This window comes from Lolium perenne, unplaced genomic scaffold (assembly GCF_019359855.2).
Source record: "Lolium perenne isolate Kyuss_39 unplaced genomic scaffold, Kyuss_2.0 unplaced26, whole genome shotgun sequence".
Lineage (NCBI taxonomy): Eukaryota > Viridiplantae > Streptophyta > Magnoliopsida > Poales > Poaceae > Lolium > Lolium perenne.
This window is the reverse complement of record NW_027248984.1, coordinates 470,381-493,002: the sequence shown is the minus strand read 5'-3', so window position 1 is coordinate 493,002 and position 22,622 is coordinate 470,381. Positions and strand designations below refer to the sequence as shown.

At 51.1% G+C, this 22,622-nt stretch overlaps 2 long non-coding RNA genes across 2 annotated transcripts; both read left to right on the top strand.

Moving 5' to 3' along the window:
* Nucleotides 1-10,699: 10,699 nt before the first annotated feature.
* Nucleotides 10,700-13,370, top strand: LOC127334192 (uncharacterized). The gene is made up of 3 exons (XR_007871969.2): nt 10,700-11,548; nt 12,039-12,142; nt 12,726-13,370. It is a non-coding gene; the product is annotated as an uncharacterized lncRNA (long non-coding RNA).
* A 1,262-nt stretch (nt 13,371-14,632) lies between these two features.
* Nucleotides 14,633-17,546, top strand: LOC127334191 (uncharacterized). Its single transcript, XR_007871968.2, has 3 exons — nt 14,633-16,043; nt 16,534-16,637; nt 17,221-17,546. It is a non-coding gene; the product is annotated as an uncharacterized lncRNA (long non-coding RNA).
* The last annotated feature ends 5,076 nt before the right edge of the window (nt 17,547-22,622 follow it).

The following is a 22,622-nucleotide window of genomic DNA, read 5'->3' as shown; positions in this document are numbered from 1 at the left end:
CAGATCGTCTCGCGGCGGTCCAGATCAGGTAGGTGGCGAAGGTAGGGAGTCCAGGAGGTGGCCGGAGCACGGCGGCGGCCATGGCGGCGACGCCATCGCCACGGGAGTCACGAGAGATTAGGGTTAGGGTGAGCGAGTGAGAGAGACGCGTAAGTGAGAGAGGTGGGCCGCGTCGGCGCCACCGACCCGCTATGGGGCATGCCTTAGTGGGCTGTCCCATGGGCTTAGGTTATTGGGCTTGTCGTGGTATCGTCACGGCATATGCCATAGGGTGGCTAACGAAGGTGGTTCCTAGGAGATCTCACGGCGGTATCCGGATGCGGGTATGGGGACGAGCGACACGGCGACGTACCCAGGTTCGAGGCCCTCCGATGGAGGTAACACCTCTACTCCTGCTAGAGTGTATATGATGATCACACAATACAAGGTTGCTCCTTGAGCTGTGTCCGGCTGCTCCTGGGAGGCTAAGGAAGACAAGAGTCTCTCTCACAGGGCAGCGCTAAGGGTGGAAATGAAGTGAGAATGATCGATCCCCTGCACGAGAGGGGGTAGTGCGGCTTATATAGGCACCGGCACTTTACATATAAGACCCTATAGTCTACTGGCCGGCTTGGCCGGCTCCGGCTTCTGCTCCTTCCCGAGGCAGTGACGTCAGGAGCCATTGAGGCCTCATGGCCTATCCCATCCGGCTGCCAAGGTCAGCGGTATGGAGAGGAGGTGTCCCTGTCGCCATCAGCCACTGTAGCCAGTACTGATCGACGTGGACCATGATGGCCTGTCCGGCGCGTGGCACTATTGCTCCACATTGCCCCGCGCTTTATGGAAGATGAAGTCAGCGTGGACTTTGGGAACCCGGATCACCAACCCGGTTCCTTCTAGTGCAAGACTCGCCAGCCTCGAGTCGGTCTGAGGTACAAACCCCCGGTCGGATAGGGCTTGTAGAAGCCGGCCCAGCTACAGCATTGGCGGCCGTAGCCAAGCCGACTAGGACCTAGAGCCAGCCGGCTTCCGGACCAGCCGGCCACGGCGCCAGCCGGCTGCTCCTCAGCCGGCCTTTGCCGCGAGCCGGCCAGTGGCCAGCCGGCTGTTCCGCGTCCATTGCCCTACCCGGCTTGAAAAATGCAGGCGCCACCTACCAAAGGTGCATGCAAAAATGCTTGCAGGATCAAATCGGCAGAAACTTTCACGCATATGTGGATGATGTCATTGTAAAGACCAAGGAGACGACTACCCTCCTTGATGATCTGAGAGAAACCTTCACCAATCTGCGAAGATTCCGGATGAAGCTCAACCCGGCCAAGTGCACATTCGGCGTGCCGTCTGGCCAGCTCCTTGGCTACCTCGTCTCTCAGCGAGGAATCGAAGCCAACCCGGAGAAGATCAGTGCCCTGGAGAAGATGGAACTGCCGCAGTGCCTCAAGGACGTCCAGAAGTTCGCTGGCTACCTGGCCTCCTTGAGCCGCTTCGTCAGCCGGCTGGGGGAGAAGGCACTGCCCCTGTACCAATTGATGAAGAAGGCGGACAAGTTCGTCTGGTCACCGCAGGCGGATGAAGCCTTCCGTGACTTGAAGCGCGTGCTCTCAACCGCGCCAATCCTCGCAACGCCAGCTTCAATGGAGCCGATGCTGTTGTACATCGCAGCCACCAACCGAGTGGTTAGCGTTGTCCTGGTGGTGGAGCGCAAAGAAGCCGACAGGGAGCAGCTGGTCCAGCGCCCAGTCTACTACCTCAGCGAAGTACTCTCCCAGTCGAAGCAAAACTACCCCCACTACCAGAAAGTCACCTACGGCGTGTACATGGCGGCCAAGAAGCTCAAGCACTACTTCCAAGAGCACCCCATTAAGGTGGTTGCCATAGCGCCCTTGGCGGAAATCATTGGCAGCAAAGACGCCAACGGCCGGGTTGCCAACTGGGCTCTGGAGCTAGCCGCCCACACCATCCTCTACGAGCCGCGCACAGCCATCAAGTCGCAGATCCTCGCGGACTTCTTCGTCGACTGGGCCGAGATGCAATACTTGCCGCTGGTGCCAGATTCCACACATTGGAAGATGCACTTTGACGGCTCGAAGATGCGCAACGGCTTGGGAGCCGGCATCGTCATCACCTCTCCCAAGGGAGACCGGCTGGACTACGTCCTGCAGATCCACTTCGCTGCATCCAACAATGTGGCGGAGTATGAAGCGCTCATTCATGGGCTGAAGCTGGCCAAGGAGATTGGCGTGCGTCGCATACTCTGCTTCGGCGACTCCGACTTGGTTATACAGCAAGCATCTGGCGACTGGGACGCGAAGGACGCCAACATGGCCTCATACCGCTTCCACGTCCAGCAGCTATCCGGCTTCTTCGACGGCTGCGAATTTCACCATGTGCCACGAGCAAACAACGAGGCGGCTGACGCCTTGTCCAAGATTGGCTCAACCCGGCAAGCCATTCCGTCGGGTATCGCCTTGGCGGTTCTCAAGAAGCCGTCCATCATACCGTCACCGGACTCGGATTCAATATTCGTGCCGGCTGACCCGGGGGCTGCTCAGCCGAACCCGGGGGCTTCATCGCCCAAGTCGGGGGCTAACAAGCCAAACCCGCCGGCTTCCATGCCGAACCCGGGGACTTCTCAGTCCAACCCGGGGGCTTCATCGCCAAACTCGGGGGCTAGCAAGCCGAACCCGCCGGCTAGCAAGCCGAACCCGGCGACTATGCAGTCGAATCCGGAAGCTCCCACGCAGGAGGCCTTGTTGGTCAGCGTATTCGAGATAAGATGCGTACCTTCATGGGCACAAGAATTCCTCTCCTACCTCACCGACGGTGTGCTGCCTGAAGATAGAGTCCAGGCCAGGCAGATTGAGAGAAGGGCCAAGGCCTATACAATCATCAACCACCAGCTGTACAAACGCAGCGTAAGTGGGGTGTTCCAGCAGTGCGTCGAGCCGGCTGAAGGGATTGAACTCCTACGGGAAATCCATCAAGGAGAGTGCGGACATCACGCCTCATCCAGAGCCATAGTGGCCAAAGCTTTCCGGCACGGTTTTTACTGGCCGACTGCGCTCAGAGACGCAGAAGAGTTGGTGAAGAAGTGCAACGGCTGTCAGCGCTTCGCAAAAAAGAGGCACCAGCCGGCTTCCGCCTTGAAAACCATCCCCATCACATGGCCGTTTGCCGTATGGGGCTTGGACATGGTGGGCCCGTTCAGAACAGCGCGAGGCGGCATGACACATCTCTTGGTGATGATTGACAAATTCACTAAGTGGATCGAAGCCAAGCCAATCAAGAAGCTGGACGGCTCCACAGCCGTCACATTCCTCAAGGAAATCATCGTGAGGTTCGGCTACCCCCACAGCATCATCACCGACAACGGCAGCAACTTCTCCCAAGGCATCTTCTCTCGCTATTGCGGGGAAATGGGGATCCGGATGGCCCTAGCCTCTGTGGCGCACCCGGAGTCTAACGGACAAGTGGAGAAGGCTAACGGCTTGGTCCTAGCCGGCATCCGGCCCCGGCTGGTGGAGCCGCTCGAGCGAGCAGCCGGCTGCTGGATTGAAGAGCTGCCCAATGTCTTTGTGGAGCCTGCGCACAACGACAAACCGCTCGATCGGCTTCACACCATTCTTCCTCGTATACGGGGCCGAAGCCGTCTGCCGGCGATATCGAGCACGACGCGCCAAGGATCAAGCTCTACACGAAGCGAAGCCAAAGAAGCTCGCGAAGATGGAGTCGACTTGGTCGAAGAAGCCCGGCTGCTGGCTGCGTCCAGATCTACTATCTACCAGCAGAGCCTCCGACGCTATCACAGCCGGAAGGTCCAGCCCTTAGCATTCCGAGAAGAAGACCTAGTGCTCCGGCTGGTCCAGCGGACAGCCGGACAGCATAAACTGTCATCCCCATGGGAGGGTCCCTTCATCGTGAGCAAGGCAGTAGGCAATGATTCCTACTATCTCATAGATGCCCAAGAGGCTAGAGAAAACAAGCCGAACAAGGCTGACGAGGAGACTAAACGTCCCTGGAATGTCAACTTGCTCCGCCCATTTTACACTTGAGAGCAGGAATGTATGTATCTCTTGTATCCCTTTTGTAAGCTATGAAAAAGCATGCGCCAAGAGCACCGTTTCCGACAAGTTTTTCGCGTACTCTACTTTGTTCCGCCAATTGGCTTAAACCCTCTCACGCGGCCGGCTCAGTAACGTGATCCGGTTTCCGACAGCCGGCTTCCGATCCAGCTACAGACCGCAACCCGGCTGTCCGGCTGGCGGGAGTAAGGCCTAGGGAGCCGACACGCGAAAGACGACTAAGGGAAAGAGTAAAAGCGAATTGACTTGCAACTTTTCACAAAAGTGCCGGATTGCCGAAATCGGCTCGTTCGACTGAAATACTGTCGGCCTCACCCAGCGGCCCGCTCTTGATCCGGCAACGGATCGCAAGTCGGACGTACGACCGGTAAGAGCAAAGCCAAAGAGTGGGGCGGATGGGAAAAAGCGAACAAGTCGAAAGAAAGCAAGTCGGCACACAAATGATTAACAAACACATTAAAGTGTGACATAATAAAAGGACGATAATATTCATACATATGCACCCGGCATCCCGGGGATTTAACAAATTGTCTTGGCAAAAGCAACAACAAAGACAGGTAAATTAAGCACCGGCTGGAGGAGGACCAGCCGGAGGAGCATCAGCGGAGCCGGCTGCCGGGTCGTCCCCAGGCGCATCTTCCGCCTCCTCATCTTCCATCTCCTCATCGTCGTCATCAGACGGCGGGTTCGGGTCCGCGACGAAGAGGCCCTTGTCGACGAAGTCGGCGATGGCGCTGGCTCGGGCAAGCCGGGCAGTCTTGTATTCGGCCGGGAGCTTGTCCTCCACGCCGGCTCGCCGGTACTCAAGCTGCCCAAGGTCCACCTCGTTGTACCAGGAGAGGACAAAGGACAGCGCCATGTCGGCTCCAGCGCGCGTGGCAGACTCCTTCCAGTCGAGGAAGCGATCCGGCGCCCGCTCCAGCCAGGAGATGAGGTTGGAGAGATCCTGCGGCACCGCCTCCACGGGCCACAGCATCTGGACCAGCTCCTCAGCCGCCTTCCGGAGCTCCCAGCCAAGCTTGGTGATGGGCTCGACGCGGGCGGCCATGGATGCCATGTAATCCTCCATGGTGAAGTACTCCGAGCTGCCCTCGCTAGTCGCCCGCCTCCTAGCCTCGCGCGCAACGCCAACGGCTGCCAACGCCGCATCCTGCGCCTCCGGGAAGGCCGCTGCAAAGAAGAAGCACGTCAGAAATCGTCAAAGTCGAAATAAGCTGAAAAATGCGAATTTTCGAAGTCCTAAAGTAGGCCTGGCGGCAGCCGGCAAGAGCCGACTGCCCCCAGCCCGAAGATGGAGATTTCGAAGGAGAAAAGGAAAAGCCTGGCGGCAGCCGGCAAGAACGACTGCCCCCAGCCCGAAGATGAAGATAGCGAAAAAATCAGAGTTTCTGCCGCTGGCTGCCAACCTAAGCCGGCAGCCGACAGCCGAAAGCCGGCAAAGGGAAAGGAAGAAAGAAGAAACGCACTCACCCGACAGGCCACGGTCGAGCGAGCCAATCTTGTCCATCCAGCGCTTGGCGGTGGCCGACAGCTCCGTGGTCTTGGTGGTGACCTCCTCCTGAAGCGCAAGCCGCTGCTTCTCCACCTCGGTCAGCCGCCTGCTCAGGTCCTCCACCTTCTCCTTCTCAGCTGTCCTGAGGAGGGCAAGTTCCTTGAGGTGGTTCTCCTCAAGCCGGCGCAGCCGCGCTAGCTCCAGCTCAGCCACCTTGAGCTTGGCGGCAGCAGATCGGCCCGCCTCCTCGCTCTCGGCGCACTGAGCGCGAGCAGCCCGAAGATCCGCCTCCAGCTGCGGGACCTTGGCGGCTTCAGCTGCAAGGCAGCCAGAAAGAAGCGTCAGCCAACCAAGACTAAAGAAAGAAAACATCAAGTCGGAAGGAGAAAGACCTTACCCTTGACGGCCTCCAGCTCGCGAGCCAAGTCGGCCCGGTCAAGCTTGGCCTTGTGGTAGTGGGTCACGGCGCGGTTGTACAAGTTGGTGCGCCGCTCCGCCACAGCCTAAGGAGAAAGAAAATCAGCCAACTAGACGAAACCCGGACCGGCTCCGAGCAGCCGGCCCATGCCTCGGAGGGCTACCAGGATAATAACCAAATTGAAAAACAGATGAAGCGCTTACCTTGCTGGCTTCCTCCACCTTGGCGACGTTGGCCGCGGTCTCGGCAGCCCTGGCCTTGAGGTTGGCCTGCAAGCCGGAGAAGAACATCTTCACCGACGCTTGGCCTGGGTTCCCCTCCCGGCTGGTCACCTCGTAGGAGTCCGCGCTGAGCCACGCTTGCTCCATAGTGCCAGCCGAGCCAAGGCTGGAGTCGGAGGCGGACGGCACGTGCAGCAGCCGGGCGCCCTTGGCCACGTGCAGGCTCCCCAACGGCGCCGACGGGGCTTCCGTCCTCACCAGCGCGCGCGAGTCGGCGTCCTCCATGCGCGCCGGCTCATCCCTTGCCGGCTCCCGCCTGGCCGGCTCCTCCCTTGTCGGCTCCGGCGGTGGCGGCGCTCCGGGCGACGGTTGGCCCGATCGGCGCAGCCATCTCCGGCGCCGAGGCTCCCCTCCGGACTCTCCTCCAACACCACCACGCTCGGTCCGGCTCCGGCTCCGGTCGTAGGCGGCGCAGCCCTGCGCTCCGGCTCGGTTGAAGGCGGCATGCCGGCCGGCCCGGCGGCTGGGTCGAGAAGACGAGCACGGCGCGGGAACATGTCGTCCGGCGTCGGGCGGCGCGTCGGCTCGGCCCGCATGCCGCGGCTGGCGCTGAAGCCGGTGGCACAGCGAAGGAAGGCGCCCTGCGGGAGCGGAGTACCGCGAGCGGCGGCGGCGTAAGCGCGCGCGACGGAGGCTGTGGCGTCGACTCCCTCCTTTGTCGCGGAAGCGGCGACACGACACGCGGGGCTTGCCGGGAGCCGCCGCCTTGGGCGAACTTGATGGGGGCCCTAGCCGAACAAATAAGAAAAAGATAAGCATAAAGAGAAAGGAAAGAAAAGGAATCAAACAAGAGAAAAAGAGAACTCACCCGGCCTGCTCCGGAACCTTCTTCGGCTCCTGCCGGCGGAGCGTCTACGACGTCGCCGCCACGGCGACGGTGGAGCGGGGGTCGCCGACCCGCTTCTTCCCCTTGGGCGCCGAAGTCGCCGTGGTGCTAGGCGGCCTCGCGCGCAGAGGCACCGCGGGGATCGGCCCCGTGGCAGACGTCGCCGGCTCGTCGTCCTCCTGCTGCTCCGGTGAAGGGGGCGGATTGTGCTCCCCCTGGCCGCCTAGGTCAGGCGCCTGCAGCTGGTCGTCGTCGCCGGCCTGGTCGCCGGCTTGGTCAGCCGGATCGGCGTGATCTGGCGTCCACCTCCTTGTCGCCAGGTCGCCGTCCTCGACGTTCTGGCGGTCGAAGAGCTAGAAAAACAGAAGACATGAGCAAACAGCAAGCCGGAAGTCGGCAGAAAGAAAGAGAAGTCGGCCTCGCAGCCGCAAGCCGGAAGTCGGCCCAAACAATAAAGCTTACCAGCTCGGGCGGCAGGTCCTGTTGCGGGCGCCCGGCCGTAGTTCCAGTCCTCAGGCATGTTCGCCTTGGTGATGTTGTTCACCCGGCGGGCCACCTGGGCCTTGGTGAGCGGCGCCTTGGACGTCCGGGTCGGGTCGAACCAGCCGGACATGTGCCCAATCTTGTGGGTGCGCATTTGGAGCGGCAGCACCCGGCGCTCGGCGATGGTGCAGAGGAGGTCCTCGGCGGTCAGCCCGTTCCCGACGGCGGCCCCCAGGAAGTCCCAGATCTGGCTCACCTCCGCGTCCGGGTCCGTCGTGCGGGCGTTGTAGCCCCAGTTGATCCGGCCAACTGGAGGAGCCGGATTGAACTCCGGCAGATTAATCCGGTCGAAGCGCGGGCTCTCGTTGCGCACGTAGAAGAATGACATCTGCCAATTCTTCACCGAGTCAACGGTTGGAATCTTGGGGAAGGGCGTACCCGGCCGAGAGTAGATCGAGGCGGCGCCGCAGGTCCGCAGGTGGCCGTCGGTGGTCTGCGCCTTGATGAAGAAGAGCCGGCTCCAGAAATCTATGTCTGGCCACAAGCCGGCGTACGCCTCCATGAAGGCCACGTAGCAGCTGAGGAGGACGCAGGCGTTGGCCGGCAAGTGGTGCGGCTGCAAGCCGAAGTAGTCGAGGAAGTGGCGGAAGAAGTTGGACGCCGGCAGGCCCAACCCACGGTCGAGGTGCGCGCCGAAGACGACGCGCTCGCCAGGCTCCGGCTTGGGCTCCACCTCCGCGCCGGGCGCCCTCGTGGCCACCGTCGACGGGATCCGGCGGAGGCGCACCAAGTGCTCGATGTCATCGTCCCTCATGTACGACCCCCTCCAAGATCCGCTAGCGGAGGCCATTGACGAAGAAGAGGAAGAAGAGGACCACGAAAGGCGAAATGGAGAAGAGGAACCTCGCGAGGCCGGCGGCGACGGCGGCGGCGAAGGGCGCACGGTTGAAACGCGGGGTCCCGTGGCGCCGGCTCGACGGAGTGGCGGCGGCGGCTTGACGGAGATGCGCTCGCCGGAGATGCGCTCGCCGGAGTTCGCCAGTGAGAAATGTCCACCGGGGCAGCGAGGAGCTCGAGCGTGAGGAAGAGCGGAGCGAGAGCACGAGCGGAGCAAGGACGCGAGGAAGAAGGAGTGCGGGAGTGCCGCCTCGATCCACCCCCGCGCGGCATTTATAGCCGCCCGGGGCGGACGGTTGGCCTCCAAGTGGCGGACGTGGCCACGTCGCCCGGATTTTCTGCGCCTTAACTCCGCCCACGTTCGCTGCGGTTACCAGAAACTGCCACACCACGTCTCCCACGACCGCACCGGATCCGGAGGAGACATTGATGTGACCAGACGAACCGGCGGCAGAGCCCTGACGTCAGACCGGTCAAGTCGGGTGCAGGACCCGAGGCGGTGGAGACTCCGGCGCGCCGCAAGCCGGAGCCGGACATTAAGTTCACCTCGGCCCAAAATTTGCCCAGCAAGGCGGAGACATCGCCAAAACTTGTGAGAAAGCAAAAGCTGCATAAGTGCAAATAGTGGCCGGCTAGGAGCAGCCGGCCGGAACGAGCCGGATGAGGGCGCAGCCGGCTGAATGGAAATTCTCAGTCGGCCCCTCCAAGTTTCGTCAAGTATATTCAAGAAGCCAGGAAAACCTGCCTAGGTCCTTCTAAACGTAGGACCTTGCCAGCTTCGGGGGCTAATGTCGGGGGGAAGACCCCGGGTAGGGCAATGGACGCGGAGCAGCCGGCTGGCCTTGGCGAAGCTCGCAGCAAAGGCCGGGTGAGGAGCAGCGGCCGGGCGCGCCGTGGCCGGCTGGTCCGAAGCCGGGCGGCTCTAGGTCCTAGTCGGCTTGGCTACGGACGCCAATGCTGTAGCTGGGCCGGCTTCTACAAGCCATATCCGGCCGGGGTTTGTACCTCGGACCGACTCGAGGCTGGCGAGTCTTGCACCGAAGGAACCGGGTTGGTGATCCGGGTTCCCAAAGTCCACGGCGACTTCATCTTAGTAAGCGCGAGCACCTTTGTGGAGCAATAGTGCCACGCGCCGGACAGGCCATCATGGTCCACGTCGATCCGTCTTGGCTATAGTGGTGATGGCGACGGGGACACCTCCTCTCCATACCACCGACCTTGGCGGCCGGATGGGACAGACCATGAGGCCTCAACGGCTCTGACGTCAACGCCTCGGGAAGGAGGCGGAAGCGGAGCCGGCCAAGCCGGCCGATGAACTATAGGGTCTTATATGTAAAGTGCCGGTGCCTATATAAGCCGCACTACCCCTCTCGTGCGGGGGATCGATCATTCTCACTTCATTTCCACCCTTAGCGCCGCCTGTGAGAGAGACTCTTGTCTTCCTTAGCCTCCCAGGAGCAGCTGGACACAGCTCAAGGAGCAACCTTGTATTGTGTGATCATCATATACACTCTAGCAGGAGTAGAGGTGTTACCTCCATCGGAGGGCCTCGAACCTGGGTACGTCGCCGTGTCGCTCGTCCCCATACCCGCATCCGGATACCGCCGTGAGAGCTCCTAGGAACCACCTTCGTTAGCCACCCTATGGCATATGCCGTGACGATACCACGACAGGGCTGGCCCAATAGGGGCCAGGGGGTATTTTGGACTTTTCACAATTTAGAAAAAGGCCAGAATTTCACCAATTTTTAGTAAATAAAATACAACTCTAAAAATCCATTAAAAATTGGATTGGTGAATGAAAAATAAATCTTAACCAGAATAAAATATGAAATAGAACTTAAGAAACAAATTCAAATTTATGAATTTGATGAATTTAAAATAATAACTTGGAATTTCAAACTATTATTTCCTTGTATTTAAAAATCAAGGAAAAATCTCAAATAAGTGCAAATACTTATTTTCAAACATTTCAAAATGAAATTCTATTATTCCAAGTCATTTCTATTGAGAAAGGTATTTTTCAAAGAGAAATACTCTATTCCTTTTTATTCCAAAAATATAGAGGCATCTCTATTATTTCAACTCATTTTTGGAATGAATAATGAATCACCAAGTAAAGTAGTTTTACTTTGAATTATTTTACTTTATGTGAATTAAAGTGGTTTACACCTTGAATCAATTGCAAGTTACTGCCAAAGGCATAAATCTTATGTAACGACCCGGAAAAACCTTATATTAGATTTTTTTTCGCCTCTTCTTGTTTTTTTTTTCCGAGTCGTTCCAAAGTCATCCGCATCATGCATACATCATATACATGCCTTTGACAAAATAAAAGTTATTTTAAATAAACCCTATTTCACTATTTTATTCTCATATGGTTCTATATGAGCCCTCCTTTAATCTTTGCTTATTTAACCAAAACCTTCTAGTTCTTATTTGCATTTAAAATCCCAAAGAAAAATAAATATTTTTTAAGCCTTGTAAAATTGTTTTGCAATGCAAATAAAGCTTTTCAAATCTTTCCAAACCCTCCTCTTTCTTGTCCAAGAAATTCAGCAAGAGAAAGAAAAGAAGGGAGCTATTCTGGAGAAGAGGAAAGTAGCCAGGGAACCAACATGCCAGACTGAATCGCCTTGCTGGTTGTCTTCTGTCATGCAAGGCGCGTGACCACGACGTCCTCCGTGCTGGCTGTGCGCTCCTCCTCCACCACTTCCTCCCACCTGCTCCTCCTTATCCCTAACCAGATCCCCAAGTGAACCCTAGTCTTCCTCCTCTACCGCCGCCGCCCTCTTTCCCTTCTCCACGGCAACATCAGGCACAAAATCTTCTTCAGAAAATCCAGCTAAGACACCAAGTTTCGCCGGAGATAAATCCACGCGTCTCCGCCGTTCCTCGCCGCCCTCTGCCGTGCTGACCACGAGAATGGAGCCCCCGTGGCCTCTCTTCCTCCTCGCTGAGTTCCTGGAGCAGGTGCAGTTCCTGGACGCCTTCTTTGACCTCGTCTTCTTCCTTGAGTCAGCCCGTCCTCTTCCTCTTCTCTGATGACTCCCACGTCCTCGAGCTCGCCCACTTCGTCATCAAACCCAGGGTGAGCGCCACGACCTTTCTGCCATGCTATAGCGCTAGTTGTCTCCGGTAGTTGTTGTTCTGCTTACGGCAGCTGTCGTTCTGTCGTGCCTACCATGAAGATGAGCTCCTGGTTGATCTGTACCTGTATCGTCCTCACGCCAGAGTTATCTCACTTTGTCTCAGACATGTTTCCTAGCAAATTCGTTGGTAGTCCAATTGGTCCTACTCTTGATCTAATTTCTGAAGTTTCAGGGTCAAATCTCAAGGGAGACGCACCCCTTATACTGTCTCTTTTTCTGTCTTTCGTTCCAGTTTTCAGACATGTTCTGTTCAGTTTCAGTTCGTCAGTCTGTAGCACACATCTATTTAACTCAAACTTTGACACGTCCTAGTTTCTATCACAAATTGATCACCAGCCATATATCATGCCACACAGATCTGACTTAAAAGTCTTGAAGTTCAATTCCCAGCCAGGAGTCTGAACTTTTGTTGGTTATTTATCTGTCCAGCTAAAACAATCTTCATCAGTTTGTCTCCGTCGGCGTGCAAAGATTATTCTGCGTCTTGGATTGGATGGTGTTCGCGAGCACCCTCTTTTGATCAGCAACCGGAGGTAGTCCAGAATGGGTTGTCCCTTTCTCTTTGTTCCAATTGGTCCTGGGTTCTAATTCCTGAATGGTCAAAATCATCACTGTGGCTAGCTTCTCTTCTGTTACAGAAATTCTGCACGTCTATTCTGCTTTCTGAAATTACAGGAATGTATATACTTTGCATTATCCTATCTTCTAAACCATTATTCAAATTGAACAATGTTATATATGAAAATTTATTAGAAAATCGCACTGGTTTTGAATATGACATCTATATATTTGTTTGCATATTGCATCATGTCAAATCGTGTTAGTTTGTGCATAACACCTAATATATAAGTGCGGACTATTTGAGAATTGCAATATATGGTTTCCCCCATTCCGTTTAATATTGAAGTAGCTCACTCTTGCTTGTCTTGCCATGCGAAACAACATTTAACTTTGCCGGTAGAAAAATAACTTGAATCATATAATTGTGCGCCGGGATTCCGATTCTGCTTAAATTGGATAAGTTGCATTGCACCATATTTGCCATGTCATGCATATCATCTTGATCATGCTGGTTCTTCTTCCGTAGTAGTAAGGCTTGCACCCGTTTTTGTCCAGCATTTGCTTCTTCCCGGATAGGATCACGAAGTGGTGTGGTGAGATATGACGAGTTCTCCGACAAGTTCTTCTGCAGCTTTTCACAGGCGAGCCCTCTCTCTTCACCTATTTTATATTTTGCTCTCCCTCGCACTGCTATACATAGGTTGCGCTTCTTTATCGAGTCACGTGTCCTATTCCACTTGTTACCATAATAATCCTATATGTATCATTCCTTACCCATAGCCGTTGCTTGATGTTTGAGCCTTGCGAGTCGTAGGCGTGTTTAGGCTTTGTTGTTTATCTCGATCTGTTATCGGGATATGTTGGGTTGTTGGGAGGTTATCACATGTTATATCAGTTGTTGAAGATACACATGCTTTACTTGTTTGTTAACAACTAAAATTGTAAGCAGCGGCATCTGTGAGCCCCTTTGCGAAAGCATCGGAACTTTGACTTGCTAATGTCCCCTAGGACCCGAGTTCTTGTTATCTGTTCCGAGATTGAGCGCTCTACCCGTACGTGGGGGAGTGGGACCCCCATCACCCACTACCTTTCCTCGAGTCTGTTTATTGGGAGCCACAACCTTGGTTTTATTTGCTCATATGCACGATGCACGATTTACTTCTGTTGCCTTCGGGTGTTTATATTCTGTTCTGTACTCATAACGCGAACGATTAGCGAAAGCGGAGTTGTTCACACTTAGCATAGCCGTTGTCGCAAACCTGCAGGTCCGTATCGGAGTACGGCCGGACTTCGTCACGGGTAGCTTAGTTGGGTGGCTCCCATTAAACTTTCTCTTGCATTGGGAACGGTCTTGATGTGAGACTCCACCTGTAGCAAGTGGGTTCGAGCATGCGTATGGTTACATTTGGGCAACCCCTGCAGGGTGTACATCTTATCGATAAGCCGTGTCCGCGGTTATGGACGACTTGGAATTGTATAGCTTGATCATAGAACAACTTACACCTCATTTCCTGTTGCTAATAATTTGCTAATAAAACATTTTCAAAAAGTGTGTGTGCCTTTGCCAGTACCTCTTTGCGAAGGGGGATCGCATCGGCTGTGTTATGTTTGCAGAGTATAGAACTGTTACCTTGTGCGCTCTCTTATCTTCTCTGAGTAGACGGATGTTGTAGCGTGTCTCTATTGGATAGTAGCTTTGCTGCGGCTAAACTCCACATATAGCCGGGTGAAGTTTATACCGCCCACCAGCGAGCATAGCTGGTCTTGTCTCGCAAGTACGTGCCAATGGTACTTACCCTCGCCTTCCTTTCTTTTTGTCTCCTCCCCCTTTTGTCGGCAACCGATGGCCCGACTTTGACAGTACGAGATGTCGACGTTAGCAAGGTTACCCTTAGGCTTGGCACAGGCGGGGTTATGGACGTCACTGGTTATCTTCAGGACTCTTAGTCCAATTTGTATCTTGTCCGTACTCGGACGTATTTGATCTTCTGTATGATTTGGATCTTTTTATGTATCTATTTGTATCTTGGCTCGTTGGAGTCGTTGTTGTAATATATGTATCTTGTGGGCTCTATTGTAATCCTGTTGTAATGTTACCGCTCGTGTTAATTCCTCTGGCATCACGTGTGTGATTCTTCGCGCACGTCGTGTCGGAGGGCGTCTCTGAATCGATATCGTGCGGATTTTGGCGGGATCGCTGGAATCCTCATGGTACCGGTTCCGGGGCGTCACAAGTTGGTATCAGAGCCTCAGGTTAACGGTACCCCACTAGTCCAGCCTGTAGGATAACCTTGCAAACGGACGTTGTTGTGTCTAGTGTTAAAATCTATTTTCTAAAATTCGTTGGATAGATCTGAATAGCTCTGATTTTTCTCCTTACCTCTCTTCTTTCTCATCTTACCTATGCGAGTTTTGAGTCTTCTCTCTTATCTGAGTTTTTCTGAGTCTTAGGTTCCGACGTGGGTTGGACGATCTATGCCTTTCACCTAATAGGACCGATCTCTGAAGACCTTCCGCCAGAAGAACATCAACGACGGCTAACCTTTTGCTTCTCTGTTGACATCATCTTTGTTTCTGTGATCTCTCTACAACTCTTTGTACCTAGGCCTCGGCGAATCTTCGCTGACAACGCTTATCAAGATCGCCAATCTGAATTCCGGGAGTTGATTGCATGATTCTCCTATTTGTGTACCGAGTAATGCTTTGGGTGAGGGATGGAGCAGCTACCATACCTACTACTCTTATCATTGCTTTTGCTACATTGAAATTGGTGGATCCATGTGACTGTTACTCCATCCTCTCTTTCTCCGGAGTCGTCATCGTCGACGTGAGCAACAACCCTTGTTGGTGGTGTCGACCGTCCTACCTGGAGCGAGAACTCTTGTTAGTGGTGTCGAGGTGATCGACACGTCGCCTAAAAACTCGATAGTTTAACCAACTCCCCCGTACCTTGAGGTGGAACCTCGGGGCGAGGTTCCTTGTTAGTGGTGTCGATTGTAACGACCCGGAAAAACCTTATATTAGATTTTTTTTCGCCTCTTCTTGTTTTTTTTTCCGAGTCGTTCCAAAGTCATCCGCATCATGCATACATCATATACATGCCTTTGACAAAATAAAAGTTATTTTAAATAAACCCTATTTCACTATTTTATTCTCATATGGTTCTATATGAGCCCTCCTTTAATCTTTGCTTATTTAACCAAAACCTTCTAGTTCTTATTTGCATTTAAAATCCCAAAGAAAAATAAATATTTTTTAAGCCTTGTAAAATTGTTTTGCAATGCAAATAAAGCTTTTCAAATCTTTCCAAACCCTCCTCTTTCTTGTCCAAGAAATTCAGCAAGAGAAAGAAAAGAAGGGAGCTATTCTGGAGAAGAGGAAAGTAGCCAGGGAACCAACATGCCAGACTGAATCGCCTTGCTGGTTGTCTTCTGTCATGCAAGGCGCGTGACCACGACGTCCTCCGTGCTGGCTGTGCGCTCCTCCTCCACCACTTCCTCCCACCTGCTCCTCCTTATCCCTAACCAGATCCCCAAGTGAACCCTAGTCTTCCTCCTCTACCGCCGCCGCCCTCTTTCCCTTCTCCACGGCAACATCAGGCACAAAATCTTCTTCAGAAAATCCAGCTAAGACACCAAGTTTCGCCGGAGATAAATCCACGCGTCTCCGCCGTTCCTCGCCGCCCTCTGCCGTGCTGACCACGAGAATGGAGCCCCCGTGGCCTCGTCTTCCTCCTCGCTGAGTTCCTGGAGCAGGTGCAGTTCCTGGACGCCTTCTTCGACCTCGTCTTCTTCCTTGAGTCAGCCCGTCCTCTTCCTCTTCTCTGATGACTCCCACGTCCTCGAGCTCGCCCACTTCGTCATCAAACCCAGGGTGAGCGCCACGACCTTTCTGCCATGCTATAGCGCTAGTTGTCTCCGGTAGTTGTTGTTCTGCTTACGGCAGCTGTCGTTCTGTCGTGCCTACCATGAAGATGAGCTCCTGGTTGATCTGTACCTGTATCGTCCTCACGCCAGAGTTATCTCACTTTGTCTCAGACATGTTTCCTAGCAAATTCGTTGGTAGTCCAATTGGTCCTACTCTTGATCTAATTTCTGAAGTTTCAGGGTCAAATCTCAAGGGAGACGCACCCCTTATACTGTCTCTTTTTCTGTCTTTCGTTCCAGTTTTCAGACATGTTCTGTTCAGTTTCAGTTCGTCAGTCTGTAGCACACATCTATTTAACTCAAACTTTGACACGTCCTAGTTTCTATCACAAATTGATCACCAGCCATATATCATGCCACACAGATCTGACTTAAAAGTCTTGAAGTTCAATTCCCAGCCAGGAGTCTGAACTTTTGTTGGTTATTTATCTGTCCAGCTAAAACAATCTTCATCAGTTTGTCTCCGTCGGCGTGCAAAGATTATTCTGCGTCTTGGATTGGATGGTGTTCGCGAGCACCCTCTTTTGATCAGCAACCGGAGGTAGTCCAGAATGGGTTGTCCCTTTCTCTTTGTTCCAATTGGTCCTGGGTTCTAATTCCTGAATGGTCAAAATCATCACTGTGGCTAGCTTCTCTTCTGTTACAGAAATTCTGCACGTCTATTCTGCTTTCTGAAATTACAGGAATGTATATACTTTGCATTATCCTATCTTCTAAACCATTATTCAAATTGAACAATGTTATATATGAAAATTTATTAGAAAATCGCACTGGTTTTGAATATGACATCTATATATTTGTTTGCATATTGCATCATGTCAAATCGTGTTAGTTTGTGCATAACACCTAATATATAAGTGCGGACTATTTGAGAATTGCAATATATGGTTTCCCCCATTCCGTTTAATATTGAAGTAGCTCACTCTTGCTTGTCTTGCCATGCGAAACAACATTTAACTTTGCCGGTAGAAAAATAACTTGAATCATATAATTGTGCGCCGGGATTCCGATTCTGCTTAAATTGGATAAGTTGCATTGCACCATATTTGCCATGTCATGCATATCATCTTGATCATGCTGGTTCTTCTTCCGTAGTAGTAAGGCTTGCACCCGTTTTTGTCCAGCATTTGCTTCTTCCCGGATAGGATCACGAAGTGGTATGGTGAGATATGACGAGTTCTCCGACAAGTTCTTCTGCAGCTTTTCACAGGCGAGCCCTCTCTCTTCACCTATTTTATATTTTGCTCTCCCTCGCACTGCTATACATAGGTTGCGCTTCTTTATCGAGTCACGTGTCCTATTCCACTTGTTACCATAATAATCCTATATGTATCATTCCTTACCCATAGCCGTTGCTTGATGTTTGAGCCTTGCGAGTCGTAGGCGTGTTTAGGCTTTGTTGTTTATCTCGATCTGTTATCGGGATATGTTGGGTTGTTGGGAGGTTATCACATGTTATATCAGTTGTTGAAGATACACATGCTTTACTTGTTTGTTAACAACTAAAATTGTAAGCAAAGCATCGTGAGCCCTTTGCAAAGCATGAACTTTGACTTGCTAATGTCCCCTAGGACCCGAGTTCTTGTTATACTGCTCCGAGATTGAGCGCTCTACCCGTACGTGGGGGAGTGGGACCCCCATCACCCACTACCTTTCCTCGAGTCTCGTTTTATTGGGAGCCACAACCTTGGTTTTATTTGCTCATATGCACGATGCACGATTTACTTCACATTGCCTTCGGGTGTTTATATTACTGTTCTGTACTCATAACGCGGAACGATTAGCGAAAGCGAGTTGTTCACACTTAGCATAGCCGTTGTCGCAAACCTCCGGGTCCGTATCGGAGTACGGCCGGACTTAAATCACGGGTAGCTTAGTTGGGTGGCTCCCATTAAACTTTCTCTTGCATTGGGAACGGTCTTGATGTGAGACTCCACCTGTAGCAAGTGGGTTCGAGCATGCGTATGGTTACATTTGGGCAACCCCTGCAGGGTGTACATCTTATCGATAAGCCGTGTCCGCGGTTATGGACGACTTGGAATTGTATAGCTTGATCATAGAACAACTTACACCTTATTTCCTGTTGCTAATAATTTGCTAATAAAACATTTTCAAAAAGTGTGTGTGCCGTTGCCAGTACCTCTTTGCGAAGGGGGATCGCATCGGCTGTGTTATGTTTGCAGAGTATAGAACTGTTACCTTGTGCGCTCTCTTATCTTCTCTGAGTAGACGGATGTTGTAGCGTGTCTCTATTGGATAGTAGCTTTGCTGCGCTAAACTCCACATATAGCCGGGTGAAGTTTATACCGCCCACCAGCGAGCATAGCTGGTCTTGTCTCGCAAGTACGTGCCAATGGTACTTACCCTCGCCTTCCTTTCTTTTTGTCTCCTCCCCCTTTTGTCGGCAACCGATGGCCCGACTTTGACAGGTACGAGATGTCGACGTTAGCAAGGTTACCCTTCCGGCTTGGCCTGGGCCGGGGGTTATGGACGTCACTGGTTATCTTCAGGACTCTTAGTCCAATTTGTATCTTGTCCGTACTCGGACGTATTTGATCTTCTGTATGATTTGGATCTTTTTATGTATCTATTTGTATCTTGGCTCGTTGGAGTCGTTGTTGTAATATATGTATCTTGTGGGCTCTATTGTAATCCTGTTGTAATGTTACCGCTCGTGTTAATTCCTCTGGCATCACGTGTGTGATTCTTCGCGCACGTCGTGTCGGAGGGCGTCTCTGAATCGATATCGTGCGGATTTTGGCGGGATCGCTGGAATCCTCATGGTACCGGTTCCGGGGCGTCACATCTTAACTCAACCCTAAATTGTAATAACTCATTGGGGAAAAGGGATTCAACATAAAATAATACATCCATGATTGCATTATTTGGATTTTATAACATTGTCCTTACCGGACAATGATGCTTCTTACAGAACCCGAGGTCCAGGTTCCATCAACTGCATTGAACTGCACTATCCCGCAGTCCACAGGCAAGTTCACCCTTGCTCATGTCACCTTGATTATTTTCTATTACTTTAATGCAAAGCTATATACTTATCATTCCTGCATCGCAAATAAAATATTACTTTCCAACTATGAAGATGACTATGTGGCTGGCAATGGAACCATGGTATGTGTTGATATGGTGGAGGTTCCATTGCATGGGTTATATTAACCTAGGATTAATCACCAATGCCGTCCAGTGATTCTAGCGCCGTACAAATCGCGTTAACCATGAGATCTATAATGGCTCTAGTGAAGCCAGCCGTATCTTTTCCCTTCTGCACGCTAACGGCAATTTGGTAGAGCTGCGGGGTGTTGGAGGCACTGCCGTAGGTTGGGATAGCCTTTTAAATCCCCATCCATTAGTGATGTTGAGCTCTACGGTCTATGATGGATTGTCCAAAGTACACCGTGAGTAAAGCCGTATTATCGGGAGCTACTGGGGGTGTACGGGTGGACAAAGGGGTGGGTTTGCAGTCGCGGAGAAGGCGGTGTGGGCTTGGATCTTTATACCTGGCCTCACACCAAAGGAAGTGTGAACGGGGGCAAGTCCCTGCGGATGGAAAAAGGGTGGGATCTCTTGTGGGAAAAGTAACGCACCTCTGCAGAGTGTATCAAATTGTGGATGTCACTCCTTGTTCCGGGAAGGGAACTGCGAACGCGGCAGGAAAGGAACTCCACGAAGTTCTGGTCAACCTGTGAAGACTGACGGGCCTAGTTTTCATAATAAAAGCAACCTTTTGAAGAAATGATTTCAAAACATGCATTGACCTGCGATTTCCTGATCAATGGTCGTACCTAGTGCATCAAACACCTTTTACTCTTTTAGAACTTGCTGAGTACCTTTGTACTCACTTTCTTTCGACACCCTTGCTAGACTGTGATCCGGAAGTGGAGGCCAACAACGAGGGAGCACCAGAAGGAAGCTATGAGCTGGTATACGAGGAACCTGATCTTACCGGCGGAGTGGAAGGAGTAGACTATGGGATAGTCTACGTAACCGATGACACGGAGGTGGAGGAGTAGTGATATACCCTAGCATCATAGAGCCGAGCAAAGTAGAACTTACCTAAATAAGTTGTTGAGCTCTCTTTATATTTGGTTATGAGTTGTAATCGTACTTAAGTAATATCTTAGGGTGTTCTCATAGGACCTGTGAGAATACCAACTTGTTAAGACAATGTTTGTAATAATATATGGAGTGTTATGACCTGCAATGTTTCTGTTGTACCACTCTGAGGGATATGGCAATTTGTGAAGAATTCCCTTCACAAAGATCATATCAACGACTTGTATACTACAACATGTAGTGGTATGCTGGGTCACCGCACTATTCCCCCTTTCATAGCTATTGGTGACAGTGTGTATGCTATGTTAGTACTCGGTCTAAATTGCAACGGTCTATTATGCACTCTAGAGGTTACTTTAATATGAACTCCGGATGTTGTGGAGCTTGTTTACTCCGGCTTGACGTGTGCTTTTGTAGCCCTACACAATGAATGGTGTTTGTTATCCAAAAAGAGAGTGTGAGAAAGTAGCACAAGTGAAGAGAAGTTATTTATTTATGTGATCATTGTTGAGTGTGTCCACTAGTGAAAGTATTATCCCTAGGCCTTGTTTCCAAATATCGAATCACCGTTTATTTACTGTTCTACTGCATGTTTACTTGCTGCCATATTTATTTCAGATTGTTATTACCACTCATATTCGTCCATATCACTTGCATCTTACTATCTCTTCGCCGAACTAGTGCACCTATACATCTGACAAGTGTATTAGGTGTGTTGGGGACACAAGAGACTTCTTGTATCGTAATTGCAGGGTTGCTTGAGAGGGATATCTTTGACCTCTACCTCCCTAAGTTCGATAAACCTTGGGTGATTCACTTAAGGGAAACTTGCTGCTGTTCTACAAACCTCTGCTCTTGGAGGCCCAACACTGTCTACAAGAATAGAAGCGTGCGTAGACATCAAGCTATTTTCTGGCGCTATTGGGACGTGAAGGAAAAGTACACCACATAGATTTCTAACTCCTACATCAACTGCACGCCAGCAAGCTATTTTCTGGCGCCGTTGCCGGGGAGGTAAGGTAAAAGGTATTCACATCCTCCGACTACTAAGCTATTTCCTAGCACTGTTGCCGGAGTGTGAGTGCTCGAGGCTATTTCCTTTAGATCCTGCAATTGCATCTTTTTGTTTCTTGTTTTTATTTTTCACTAGTTAGGCATAATGGAAAATAACAGTGAGCTTTTTAATCTATTTCCTGAGTTAAGACATGAATTGTTTGATGCGAAAATTAAAAAACCTATGGAGCCTTATTTGCATGCTAGTAGCAATGTTATTAGTATGAACGCAATTACTGCTAATGTTATGGAAAAGTCTAAGCTTGGGGAAGCTAGTTTTTATGATCTTTTTAGCTTCCCATCTTTAGGGGAGAAAATTTGTTCTGATAATACTTTATCTCCCATATGCGATAACTCTAATGATGCTTGTGATATTTTAAATCCACCTACTGAAAGTATTCCTTTCAAGATACCCATGAAAATTATTGAACGTGTTATGGATAACCGCTATGAAGGGGGTGGAACTGTCCATCCTGGAGATCATTTACTTTTTTTGCATGAATTATGCGGGTTATTCAAGTGTGCAGGTATCTCTATGGATGAAGTGAGGAAGAAACTATTCTCTATGTCGCTGTCCGGTAAAGCGGCGCATTGGTATAAATTGCTGAAGAATAGGCATTCTCTTGATTGCGACGATATTATGCCTCTATTTTATTCTAAATTCTATCCTCCAAGTGAAATTCACAAAGACCAAAACCGCATATGTAATTTCTGGTCTCATGATGGAGAGAGTATTGCCCAAGCATGGGGGAGATCGAAGTCTTTAATGCTCAGATGCCCCATTCATGAGCTTCCTAGTAATATCATCATTGATAATTTCTATGCAAGACTTTCTTTTCAAGATAAAACCTTGCTGGATACTACTTGTTCTGGATCATTCACGCGAAATAAAGAAGAGTTTAAATGGGACCTTCTTTATCGGATTCAGGAGAACGCTGAAGATTGGGAGAATGACAAAGGTAAAGAATCAGGTATAAACTATGAATATGAATGCATTAAGTCTTTCATTGAAACTGTTGATTTTCAAGAGCTTAGTGCTAAATATGGTCTTGATCCTCAAATTATGGTCGATTGCTATAGAGCCTTTGCTTCTCATATTAATGTTCCTAAAGAAAATTGGTACATGTATCATGAACCTTTTAAAGACACTTGCATGGAAAATGAAATTGTTGTTAATGATTGCAATAAACATGCCCAAACTTCTGAAAATACTATTTCTTATAAGCATGTTAATTTTTGTGGAATGCATAGACCTTGTGGAATTAATCAAATCAAAGATGAATATTGTATCCATCATAGGAATGAAAAAACTAGAAAGTGGTTTAGGGCTCTAGATGATCTTGGTGAAAAAGTTTGTGCCCTCTATCCTTTTATTTGTGAACTTTGCCATAGAGTGGGTCAT